The 12,000-nt window shown below is 46.9% G+C and overlaps 1 protein-coding gene across 2 annotated transcripts in view; it reads right to left on the bottom strand.

Moving 5' to 3' along the window:
• LOC127649408 (gastrula zinc finger protein XlCGF8.2DB-like) overlaps positions 1-12,000 on the bottom strand; it is a 66,389-nt gene that overhangs the window by 17,676 nt on the left and 36,713 nt on the right. The gene's annotated exons all lie outside the window — the stretch shown is intronic.

Here is a 12,000-nt window from a genome sequence, read left to right as displayed (position 1 = left end):
TCAGGGGGAGAAGATCCTGCGGAGGCCACACCTACCCGGCAGGGGAGGCAAAGAGTGGCAAATGCATCACATGGCCTGTTAGGACCTATGTGGAAAAGTTGGTGCGGTGGTAGATCCAGCCTCGTAGAGGGGGGAAGCATACAGCATGCCGACCGAGGCAGCTGGAACTGCCTAAGGGAGACACGGGGGTCCACTCGTGAGGGGACAGTACCGTGGAATTACACACAGGGGGAGTCCGAGCAGGAGGCCTTACCTGTGGAGCACCTATTCCAGTACAGGGTAGCCTTCGGGTACCCGTAGTGGCTTGGGTCGGCGAGTTCCTCCGCTAGGGCTAGGGAGGAGTCAACCAGCGACCCGGAGATGGGGTCTCCTGGGAACGGAGGCGCACTATTTTACCTCGGCTAAGGGAAAGGGCGCTAGGCGCAAGCGATTCACCCGGTCAGAACGTCAGCGTGTTACCGAGTTCTACGGGCTCGGACCTGAGAAAACACGGGACGATACTGACTCAACTCGGAGATTGTAAAACCTTGAGAAAGTGTTAGGTGTTGCCCGCCCTGCTGCTCTGCAGATGTCTGCTAGGGAGGTGCCCCTGGCCAGTGCCCATGAGGACGCAACACCCCTAGTGGAGTGAGCTCGGACCCGCAGGGGGGGGCACGGCCTGGGTGTGATAAGCCAATGAAATGGCGTCGACAACCCAGTGGGCAAGCCTCTGTTTGGAGACAGCGTTCCCTTTCCGCTGTCCCCCGAAGCAGACAAAGAGCTGCTCAGAGCATCTAGTGCTCTGCGTGCGGTCCAGATAGATACGCAAAGCACGTACTGGACACAGCAACGCAAGGGTTGGGTCTGCCTCCTCCCGGGGCAGCGCTTGCAGGTTCACTACCTGATCTCTGAAGGGTGTGGTAGGAACCTTGCGCACATAACCCGGTCGCGGTCTTAGGACCGAACTCCAGGCAAGTGTCGCTAACAGAGAATGCTTGCAGGTCCCCGACCCTCTTGATGGAGGCGAGCGCGATCAGCAGGGCGGTCTTGAGAGAGAGGGCCCTGAGTCCAGCTGAATCTAGCGGCTCGAAGGGGGGTCTCTGGAGGCCCGTGAGGACGATCGAGAGATCCCAGGAGGGGAATAGGTTAGGCCGGGAGGGAGTTAGCCTCCAGGCACCTTTGGGGACCCTGACAATTAAGTCGTGCTTACCAAGAGGCTTGCCGTCTATCGTGTCGTGGTGAGCCGTGATGGCGGCAACATACACCTTGAGGGTGGAGGGGTACAGCCTCCTCTCCAGCCTCTCCTGAAGAAACACGAGCACTGACCTAACCGCACACTTCTGCGGGTCTTCAGCTCGGGAAGAACACCAGCTCGTGAACAGACGGCACTTTAGGGCGTAAAGATGCCTGGTCGAGGGGGCTCTGGCTTGGTTGATAGTATCTATGACGGTCGGTGGTAGGCCGGCTAGATCTTCCGCATCCCATCCAGGGGCCAGACGTGGAAGTTCCAGAGGTCTGGGTGCGGGTGCCAGAGCGTGCCCCGTCCCTGAGAAAGAAGGTCCTTCCTCAGGGGAATTCGCCAGGGAGGGGCTGTCGCGAGGAGCGTGAGGTCCGAGAACCAAGTCCGGGTGGGCCAGTAGGGGGCCACCAGAATAACTTGCTCTTCGTCCTCCCTGACCTTGCATAGCACCTGTGCAAGAAGGCTCACTGGGGGAAATGCATACTTGTGCAATCCCGCGGGCCAGCTGAGTGCCAACGCATCTGCCCCGAGGGGAGCCTCTGTCCGGGCATACCAGAGCGGGCAGTGGGAGGTTTCTTGGGAGGCAAACAGGTCTACCAGACCTTGCCGAACCGGTCCCAGATCAGCTGGACCGACTGGGGGTGGAGCCTCCACTCTCCGCCGGGCAAGCTTTGTCTTGACAGCGCGTCCGCTATCACATTGAGGTTGCCGGGGATGTGAGTGGCGTGTAGTGACTTCAGTCGCCGCTGACTCCAAAGGAGGAGACAACGGGTGAGCTGTGACATGTGGAGGGAGCGTACTCCGCCATGGCGATTTATGTAGGCTACCACTGTGGTGCTGTCTGCCCTGACTAGGACGTGTTTGTCTCGAATTAACGGGAGAAACTTCCTCAGGGCAAAGAAAACAGCCAGCAGCTCTAGGCAGTTGATATGCCAACGCAGCGGGGCCCGGTTCCAACGGCCTGCGGCTGCGTGTCCGTTGCACACGGCGCCCCAACCCAATTTGGAGGCGTCGGTTGTGACCAGAACGCGTCGGGAAACCTGCTGCAAGGGTACCCCTGCCCGTAGAAAGCAGAGGTCTGTCCAGGGTTTGAGGGTTTAGCGGCAGGCGGTGGTAACTTTCACATTGTGCGTGCCGCGGCACCATGCTCGTCTCGGGACTCGAGTCTGGAGCCAGTGCTGAAGTGGTCTCATATGCATCAACCCCAGCGGCGCGGCCGCCGCGGAGGATGCCATATATACCAGGAGCTGTTGGAATCGTTTTAGAGGGACCACGGTACCTGGCTTGAGGGAAGCGAGGCATTTCATCACCGACTGAGCATGCTCGTTGGAGAGACGTGCTGTCATTGAGACTGAGTCTAACTCCAAACCGAGAAAAGAGATGAGCTTGCTCTTTTCCCAGTTGACCTGAAGCCCCAAACGGCTGAGGTGCCTGAGCACCTGGTCTCTGTGCGCGCATAGTAACTCTCGCGAGGGGGCCAGGATGAGCCAGTCGTCGAGGTAATTGAGTATGCGTATGCCGGCTTCTCGGAGCAGGGCAAGAGCTGCCTCTGCGACTTTCGTGAAGACGCGAGGGGACAGAGACAGGCCGAAGGGGAGGACTTTGTACTGATATGCCTGGCTGGCGAACGCGAACCGTAGGAAGGGTCGGTGTCGAGGGCGAATCGAGACGCGAAAGTACGCGTCCTTCAGGTCTACCGCTGCGAACCAATCTAGATGCCGGACGCCAGATAGAATTTGTTTCTGGGTGAGCATTTTGAACGGGAGTTTGGACAGGGTCCGATTGAAAACTCGTAGGTCCAAGATCGGTCATAAGCCGCCGCCTTTCTTGGGTACAACGAAGTAAGGGCTGTAGAAACCCTTCTTCGTTTCGGTTGGAGGGACAGGCTCTATCGCGTCCTTGATTAGAAGGGAGGCGATTTCTTCGCGCAGGGAATTGGCATGTTCGCCGTGTACTGCGGAAAAATGAACGCCCACGAAGGGGGGCGGAGGCCTGGCAAACTGAATTGCTAACCGAGTCGAATGGTCCGGTGTAGCCAGCGTGATGGGCTGGGCAGTGAAAGCCACGGCTCTAAGCTCCGTGCTAGGGACACCAAGGGGACGAGTATTTTGGACGTACCCGGCGGGGCTTCGCAGCGGTGCGGAACAGGTAATGCGGCGTCGGGAGGCAGTGAAGCGGCCCGAGGCTCCGGTGCTGAGAATAGACTCAAAGCACTTACCTTGTTCCACGCACCCGGCAGGGGGCGGGTTCGTGACTGAGGAGGAGGTCTGATGTTGGCGTCCTCTGGACTCGTCTGAACCGGCCGGCCGGGGAACAGTCGTGGGCTGAAGGCGGGGACACCGCGTCCAGGAACCGGGACTGTTGAGGCCTGAAAGCAGAGTGCCGTGAGAACGGCATTTGCGGGCCAGGTGACCCAGAGACAAAAAGGAAATAGCTCTATAGAGTGTACAGAATTTAACAAAACATTCTCCTTCCGGCCCTCCACCGAGCGGTCTTACCAGCTCCGGAGCTATCGTCTCGGTCTCTGGGTCGGTCATCTCAGGAGCGCCTGGGAGCCTTCCGGGTCCTCGAGGGGGTCCGTGAGACGAGGGGTGTCCAACTTCTGCGGAGAGCTCGATGGTGGGGCTGAGAGCTGGGCCCACTCTCTTCGTTAGTTGAGGCGGAGCACCACATTCTTTCTTTCTTAAAAGCCGCAGGAGGACGCCCTCGGCGAGCAGACAGGGCATGGCCCCTGGCGGCAGGTTTGCGGCAGGGCAAGATGTGTGAAATAGCCTCCGTCTGTTTCTTCACCGATGAGGACTGCTGGGCGGAGTCGTCAAGTGGTGTCGCCGAATGGACGGAGCTGGGAGACGGGGGCATTTTTTGAGAAAGCTTTGTGCTTTGTCTGCCTCCTGTACTGCGACCAGGTCCTGTCCATCGTTGCGTTTCTGGACCACGGAGGGTGGCCATCGCCTGTTTGAGACCAATTAAGCCCGGGGAAGCATAGCGGACCTCCGTGCGTCAGGCTCAGACCCGAAGGTGGCGGCCCAGGCGAGTTATCCGCATCCGACGCCGCTGTTACGCTCTCCGATGCAGCGGTGATGTCATCATCCAATGCCGAGGGATCTCGAGGGACCGGACGGTAGGTCGTTAAGCGGACCGCACTAATCCCGAGCTCGGGGCAAGCGTGCCGGGGAGGCGGGAGGTTTCGAGGGGATTTACCCGGCGAAAGCGTCCTGTTATTCTCCCGAAATCGTCTTTCATCGCCCGCGGCACCTGCCTCAATCCCGTAGGAAGGAGGCGAGGCACGGGGGGGGCGGCTGAAATGGCTCTCTCTCACTACAAGAGAAAGCAGAGATCGCAACGCTGCCGCAGTTATGTTCTCACACTGAAAACATAACCCATTGGAGAGAATGCTGAACCCGAGCTTGGACGGAAACAGCTCGTGGGGCCGGCTGAAGAGGCTTTCTCTCACTACAAGAGAAAGCCTACGACTGCAATGCTGTCATGGCTATGTTCTCGCACTGAAAACATAGATCATTCATAAAAACGCTGCCTGCGTGTGATCGCAACCCAGTTTTTATGACCGTCAGAGGTGGGGAGAAATCAACCACATCCAGAAATTACACAGGGGCGGAAATATCGTCTTTAAAAAGACGCGTCCTGAGAAGGACGTTCAACGCCGCTGTGTTTTGCTCTTTAGAGCGAAATTACTCTTTTAGAATAACTCTTTCGAGTTGTCTGCGCTGTCGAAGCGCCCAGGGGCAAGAATGCACAGCCATGCACGAAGGAGAAAGCTGCTGTTATGCACCGTCAAATCCAACAGCATGCAGAGCGTCAGAGGATTAAACAGGAACTTGGTGTGTAACTCGCAGCAGACTGCATGCACGACCATCGGCTCCGAAGAAATTTTCTGAATGAACTCCCGTATTTGCGCCGCTTAAATACCCGTATGTCCGGGGGCGGGACATGCAAATACCGGCTGCCAACTTCTCATTGGCCTTTTTTCATAGATCAGAGATGAATATCGGTGCTCAAGATAGACCCCTAGTGTCGCTTCTCTGACACAACATGGAGAGAGCGACAGAAGGAGAACTACAGTTGAAGTCAGAAGTTTACATACACATATGTTGAAGTTATTAAACATATATTTTTTTTAAGTTTACATACACTAAGGTTAACTGTGCCTGTAAGCAGATTGGAAAATTCCAGAAAATTTCAAGCTTTCAGACATTTAGCCAATTAGCCAGGTGTTGTACTGAATTGGAGGTGCACCTGTGGATGTATTTTAAGGCATACCTTCAAACTCAGTACCTCTTTGCTTGACATCATGGGAAAATCAAAAGAACTCAGCCAAGACCTCAGAAAAAAAAAATTGAGGACCTCCAAAAGTCTGGTTCATCCCTGAGAGCAATTTCCAAACACCTGAAGGTACCATGTTCATTTGTACAAACAATAGTATGCAAGTATAAACACCATGGGACCATGCAGCCATCATACTGCTCAGGAAGGAGACTCATTCTGTCTCCTAGAGATGAACATAGTTTAGTTGAAAAGTGCAAATCAATCCCAGAACAACAACAAAGGTTCTTGTGAAGATGCTGGAGGATACACGTAGACAAGTATCTATATCCACAGAAAAACGTGTCCTATATCGACATAACCTGAAAGGCTACTCAGCAAGGAAGAAGCCAATGCTCCAAAACAGCCATAAAAAAAACCAGACTACAGTTTGCAAGTGCTCATCGGGACAAAGATCTTACTTTTTGGAGAAATTTAATCTGGTCTGATAAAACAAATATGTAACTTTTTGGCCATAACGAACATCGTTATGTTTTGGAGGAAAAAGGGTGAGGCTTGCAAGCCTTGCAATCCAACCATGATGCATGGGGGTGGCAGCATCAAGTTGTGGGGATGCTTTGCTGAAGGATGGACTGGTGCACTTCACAAAATAGTTGGCATCAGGAAAATGATGTTGATATATTAAGCAACATCTCAAGACATCAGCCATGAAGCTCAGTCGCAAATGGGTCTTCCAAATGGACAATGACCTACCTCTAAAGTTGTGGCAAAATGGCTAAAGAACAACAAGGTCAAGGTATTTAAGTGGCCATGACAAAGCCCTGACCTCAATCCGATTTTGTTGGCAGAACTGAAAAAAGCGTGTGCAAGCAAGGAGGCCTACAAACCTGACATCAGTTCTGTGTGGAGGAATGGGCCAAAATTCCCGCAACTTACTGTTAGAAGCTTGTGGAAAGCTACCCAAAAAGTTTGACCCAAGTTAAACAATTTAAAGGCAATGCTACCAAATACTAACAAAGTGTATGTAAACTTCTGAACCACTGGGAATGTGATGAAAGAAATAAAAGCTGAAATAAATAATTCTCTCTACTATTATTCTGCCATTTCAATATTTGTACTTGGTATCGCTGTCATTATTGAATATTTCAGGAGTACAAAGCTCTTAAAAGGACCAGTTTGAAAAACCTGAGAAACATTTTGGTGTTAAAGCCATTTAAATCTAGAATAGCAGTTTTGATTTTATCATATTTACCTGATATATGTGGCTTCTTTCACATGCATGGCCACAATCTTGTGTTTGTGAGCGAGTGACAGCTTTCACAAGCGATTATCAGTCATCCATGACTTTAAGGGGTAATTCCAAATGTCTTCCCGTCATTTTGACAGATAAGAACAGCAATAAAGCACGCTTGTTTGAGGGAGGGGAACAAATTAGCCTATTGATCAGACTCAGATGTCATTGTTGATGTCCTAAACAAAACAACTCTAAAATCATGTGTTATGTGTAGGGTTTGAAATTAACTTTTTGGCTCAACGGACACTGTGGCTAGTAGTTTTCCAAGGTCACTAGCCACTCAGCATCTTCACTAGCCAAAATCCCATGCCCCACAAAAAGGCAAGCTTGCATTTATTTATAGAGGGAAAAATTTTTTTAAAGCAAAAACAATGTTTTCCAGGCCCAAAAAAGAAGATCTGATTTTTAAGAGGTGCAAAAAAACGAAACAAAAATAAATAAATAGAAAAAAATAATATTGTCGAACCTCGGATTGAAGAGGAACAATGAGGTTTCCGTCCTTGCCGTGGAACGACGGACCAGATCTTTACTCTCGCAAGGATCCTGTAGGGGGCCTGGGAGTATGCCCATAAGGTCTACATGTGTTTTGTGGATCTGGATAAGGCGTATGACCGGGTCCCCCGGTAGATACTGTGGGAGGTGTAGCGGGAGTACGGGGTGGGGGGGTCCCTTCTTAGGGTGATCCAATCCCTGTACGTCCAAAGCGAGAGCTGTGTTCGGGTCCTCGGCACGAAGTTGAGTTCGTTCCATGTGGGGGTTGGTCTCCGCCAGGGCTGCACTTTGTCACCAATCTTATTTGTGATATTCATGGAAAGGATATCGAGAAGTAGTCGGGTTGGAGAAGGGGTGCAGTTCAGTGGGCTGGGGATCTCATCACTGCTTTTTGCAGATGACGTGGTCTTCATGTCATCATCGGTCCGTGACCTTCAGCTCTCACAGGATCACTTGGCAGTCGAGTGTGAAGCGGCTGGGATGAGGATTAGCACCTGTAAATCTGAGGCCATGGTTCTCAGCAGGAAACCGATGGTGTGCGTACTCCGGGTAGGGAAGGAGGTATTGCCCCAAGTGAAGGAGTTCAAGTACCTCAGGGTCTTGTTCACGAGTGAGGGGACAATGGAGCGGGAGGTTGGCCGGAGAATCGGGGCCCTGGTGTTGCACTTGCTCTATCGCACCATTGTCACGAAAAGAGAGCTGAGCTGGAAGGCAAAGCTCTCGATCTACCGGTCAATTTACGTTCCTACCCTCACCTATGTTCATGAAGGCTGGGTCATGACAGAAAGAACTAGGTTGCGAGTACAAGAGGCCAAAATGGGTTTCCTCAGAAGGGTGGCGGGCTTCTCCCTAAGAGATAGGGTGAGGAGCTCAGTCATCCGTGAGGAGCTCAGAGTAGAGCCGCTGCTCCTTTGCATCAAAAGGAGCCAGTTGAGGTGGTTTGGGCATCTGGTAAGGATTCCCCCTGGGTGCCTCCCTAGGGAGGTGTTTCAGGCACGTCCAGCTTGGAGGATGCCTCGAGGAATACCCAGAACTAGGTGGAGAGATTACATCTCTACACTGGCCTGGGAACATGTGCTGGTTAATGTGGCTCAAGATAGGAAGTTTGGGGGCCCCCTGCTGGAGCTGCTGCCCCAGCGACCTGACTTCGGATAAGCGGTTGAAGATGGATGGAACAATTAAAAATTGTGGAAAAAATAAAACATTTAGTTAGGGAAAAAGCAACAAAGAAACATAGCAAATTAAAAAACTAATGATAAAAAAAAACAAAAAAAGAATAAATGGGATTAATGAATACATGACTGATTAATCAACATATGCGTCTATACGTTTCTTTAACCCATAAATACATGGTCATTTTCCCAAACACTCCAGAGACCAGGCACTTTTATCTATCAAAAGTGATCTACAAAATTCCCAGATAGAGTAAAATTATCAAAATATTTTCATAAAAATTAATTTATATTTTGATGTTTTATTTGTCAATTAAAGAGATAACACATCTGGACAAATCAAGAACAGGACTGATTATATTCACACTGAAATTTCAAGAGATACAACTGACTGTCAAACACATACTGAGCTACACATAACACATAATCTACATGTGTAATGTATGTGTACCTTTGTCTAACTTGTATATTATTGTATATTTTCTCAGGGACTTGCACAACTGACATTGATTCAGTAGTACACCCAAAATACCAGTTATATCATACTGCTTTGTGTTGTACTTGCTATAAGTTTAATTCAATGTTGTTTCTTCATCAAATAGCATTGCCAAATGTAAATCAAGTCAATCACTGAAACAACAGCAGTAGTATGTATTATGTACGTTGTGACAAAAAATTATTTATGGCCCTGATTTATGGTTTAATTGCTGTACATTTGACCTTTCCCTCCGCCCCCCCTCCCCTCCCCTCCCTCCGGTAGTTGTAGGCTACATGCTGTGATATGGCGTGTCTGTTCTGATACCCCCATCGGTGTATTTAAAAGAGTTGAAAGATTATTAATCTTTAATGGAAAACTGAGATGACAAAAAAAGTAGTATTAGTGTTTAAATGATGTCTTTATTGGGGTTTAATGCTTGGTGAAAAACTGTTTTGTTTTTTAAACTTTTGACAAAGAGAAGAAAATGTGTTTTTAAACATTAGGTTGTCTAACACATCTCTAGCAATGTCACTTTAAAGATGCTGAACAAAAACATAAAATGTATTTAAAAATTGTATTTCAACAAAGAGCATTTTAAATAGCAAAAATTGTAAAATGCAGCACAAAATCTACCGTTTAAAATCCTTTCATGAACTCATTCAGCGATAAGTGATGTAAGTAAGACGATGTTTAACATTAACCTAGCAAACAGGATACATTGTCTAAAAACATAATATATAATTTTAACTATATAAGACAGAAATCTTACACGACTCCGTTTAAAGTCCTTTCACGATCTCGTCCAAAATGACAATGGCGTAAGACAAGCCCCTCCGCGGGGGTGGGGCTTAACTCCTAATCTTAGGAAGTGTTTTAAAGTATTATTTAAAGGTTTAAATGTATTTAACGAAAACTTTGACATTTTGTTTTAAAAAAACGTATCAAGTTGGCAAATACAACAAAGGCACTCTAAAATTATAAAAACTTTAACAACATTCACTAGAAAATACAGTATTTTGGTAAACAGGTTTATTTTATATATAATTCTGACGAAATATCTTTAATACAAAAGTTTGTTACATTTTTTTATTTTTTAACCATGAGATTCTAAAACAGTGGATATTGAATGATATTAGTTTATTTTACTCAAACAGACGATACTGGCAGAGCAAACTCATTTAGACGGACACTTTAAAATAACGAATAAATGATTAACAAGTGTTATTTACTTTTACCAGAGACTAAAACATATTTTAAACCAAATAGTATGAGTTTTCATTGAAATAGTATGCATTATAAATTGTAACTTTAACACGTGTTGTATTGCATTTTTTCCAATCAAAATTATTTCAGGAGTGCATCCAAATTGATAACGCGTTTTTTGATCCAGCCTTTAAGGCGCTGAGCAGCGGGGGTCTCGCTTTCATGCGGCGGGGTAATTCATTTTATGATTCAGACATAAAGGCGACGAAATGACTGGGGGTTAATAAAATTTTTATTTTGACCAGACCTTAGGGTTGTTAATTGGATCTGTGTTCATGGGGATGAATACGCGCCAAGATTTCGAAGTGTCAATTTAAAGCTTTGATCTCTGGATATTTCACAACTGGGGTTTGGTATAGTCTATCCGCAGTCCTTTTAAATGATTCAGCCACAGATTAAACTATCAAACGTCCCAATGTTGCATTATTCAATTCTAAAATAACTTTTAACTAAACATATTAATATTGTAAATTAATGCGTCCTTTCTTCACGCAGCAACTGCCTACTAAAAGCGAATTCTGACGAAATATCTTTAATACAAACGTTTGTTACATTTTTTATTTTTATTTTTAACCATGAGATTCTAAAACAGTGGATACTGAATGATATTAGTTAACAAATAGGTTTATTTTACGCAAACAGACGATACTGGTTGAGCAGTCTCATTCAGACGTTCACTTTAAAAAACGAATAAACGATTAACAAGTGTTATTTACTTTTACCAGAGACTAAAACGTATTTTAAACATTAGGTTCAGATTGGCAAACACAATATTGTCATTGAAATAGTATGCATTATAAATTGTAGCTTTAACACGTGTTGTATTGCATTTTTCCAATCAAAATTATTTGAGAGCATCGAAATTGATAAGGCGTTTTTGATCCAGGTTTTTAGGCGCTGAGCAGCGGGGGATTCGTTTTCATGCGGTGTGATAGCCTAATTGTATGATTCAGACATAAAGGCGACGATCGACAGATGTTTTGTGGCGGGGATGTGTAGTGAAGACGCGCCAAGAGTTCGAAGTGTCAATTTAAATCTTTGATCTCTTAATTTTTCACAACGGGTGTTTTGGTCGACAGTCCTTTTAAATGATTTCAGGCACAGATTAAACTATCAAACATCCCAATGTTGCATTATTCAGTTCTAAAAGAGATTTTAACTAAACATATTAATATTGTAAATTAATGGGTCCTTTCTTCACGCGCAACCGCCTACTAAAAACAAGCTAATAGGCCTACATTCAATAATATTATAATAAAAACAGCCGCTGAGTTAAATCACTAGACAGAAAGATGTGCGGTCGTTTAAATGTATGAAAACAAAATGAGATCAATTGTTGTCTAAGAAAAGTGTATTTTTCTGTTGAGAATTATATAAAAGAGACATGAATAAACTTTTTTTTTTTTATATACGTCATTTTGAACTTTTGAAAGTTTTAAACTTTTATATAGGTCATTTTGAGTTTGTCGCGATGCTTCATGAACCCAGATTTAAACAGAAGATGGCGCCAGATAGCTGTGGTGTGATTGTGAAACTTTGTGACAAAAAATGATATATGACCTATGCTTTATGACTTAATTGCAGTACCTTTGAACTTTTAATTCCTGTCCCCCCCTTACCCTCCCCTCCCCAACCCCTCCCTCCGGCAGTGAGTGAGTGAAGGTCTTCTTATGGGGGAGAACTCAGCCTATTTAAACAGACTTTAAGTGTGTGTGGTCATCATTTACAGCTGAACCAGACGGACGCATCTGTAGAACACGGGTGATTGCACTTTAAAATGGCGTTTATTTTCAGAAGTATG

Source organism: Xyrauchen texanus, chromosome 9 (genome assembly GCF_025860055.1).
Source record: "Xyrauchen texanus isolate HMW12.3.18 chromosome 9, RBS_HiC_50CHRs, whole genome shotgun sequence".
Taxonomy (NCBI): Eukaryota; Metazoa; Chordata; class Actinopteri; order Cypriniformes; family Catostomidae; genus Xyrauchen; species Xyrauchen texanus.
The sequence above is the reverse complement of the archived record's forward strand: the minus strand, read 5'-3'. Positions and strand labels throughout refer to the sequence as shown.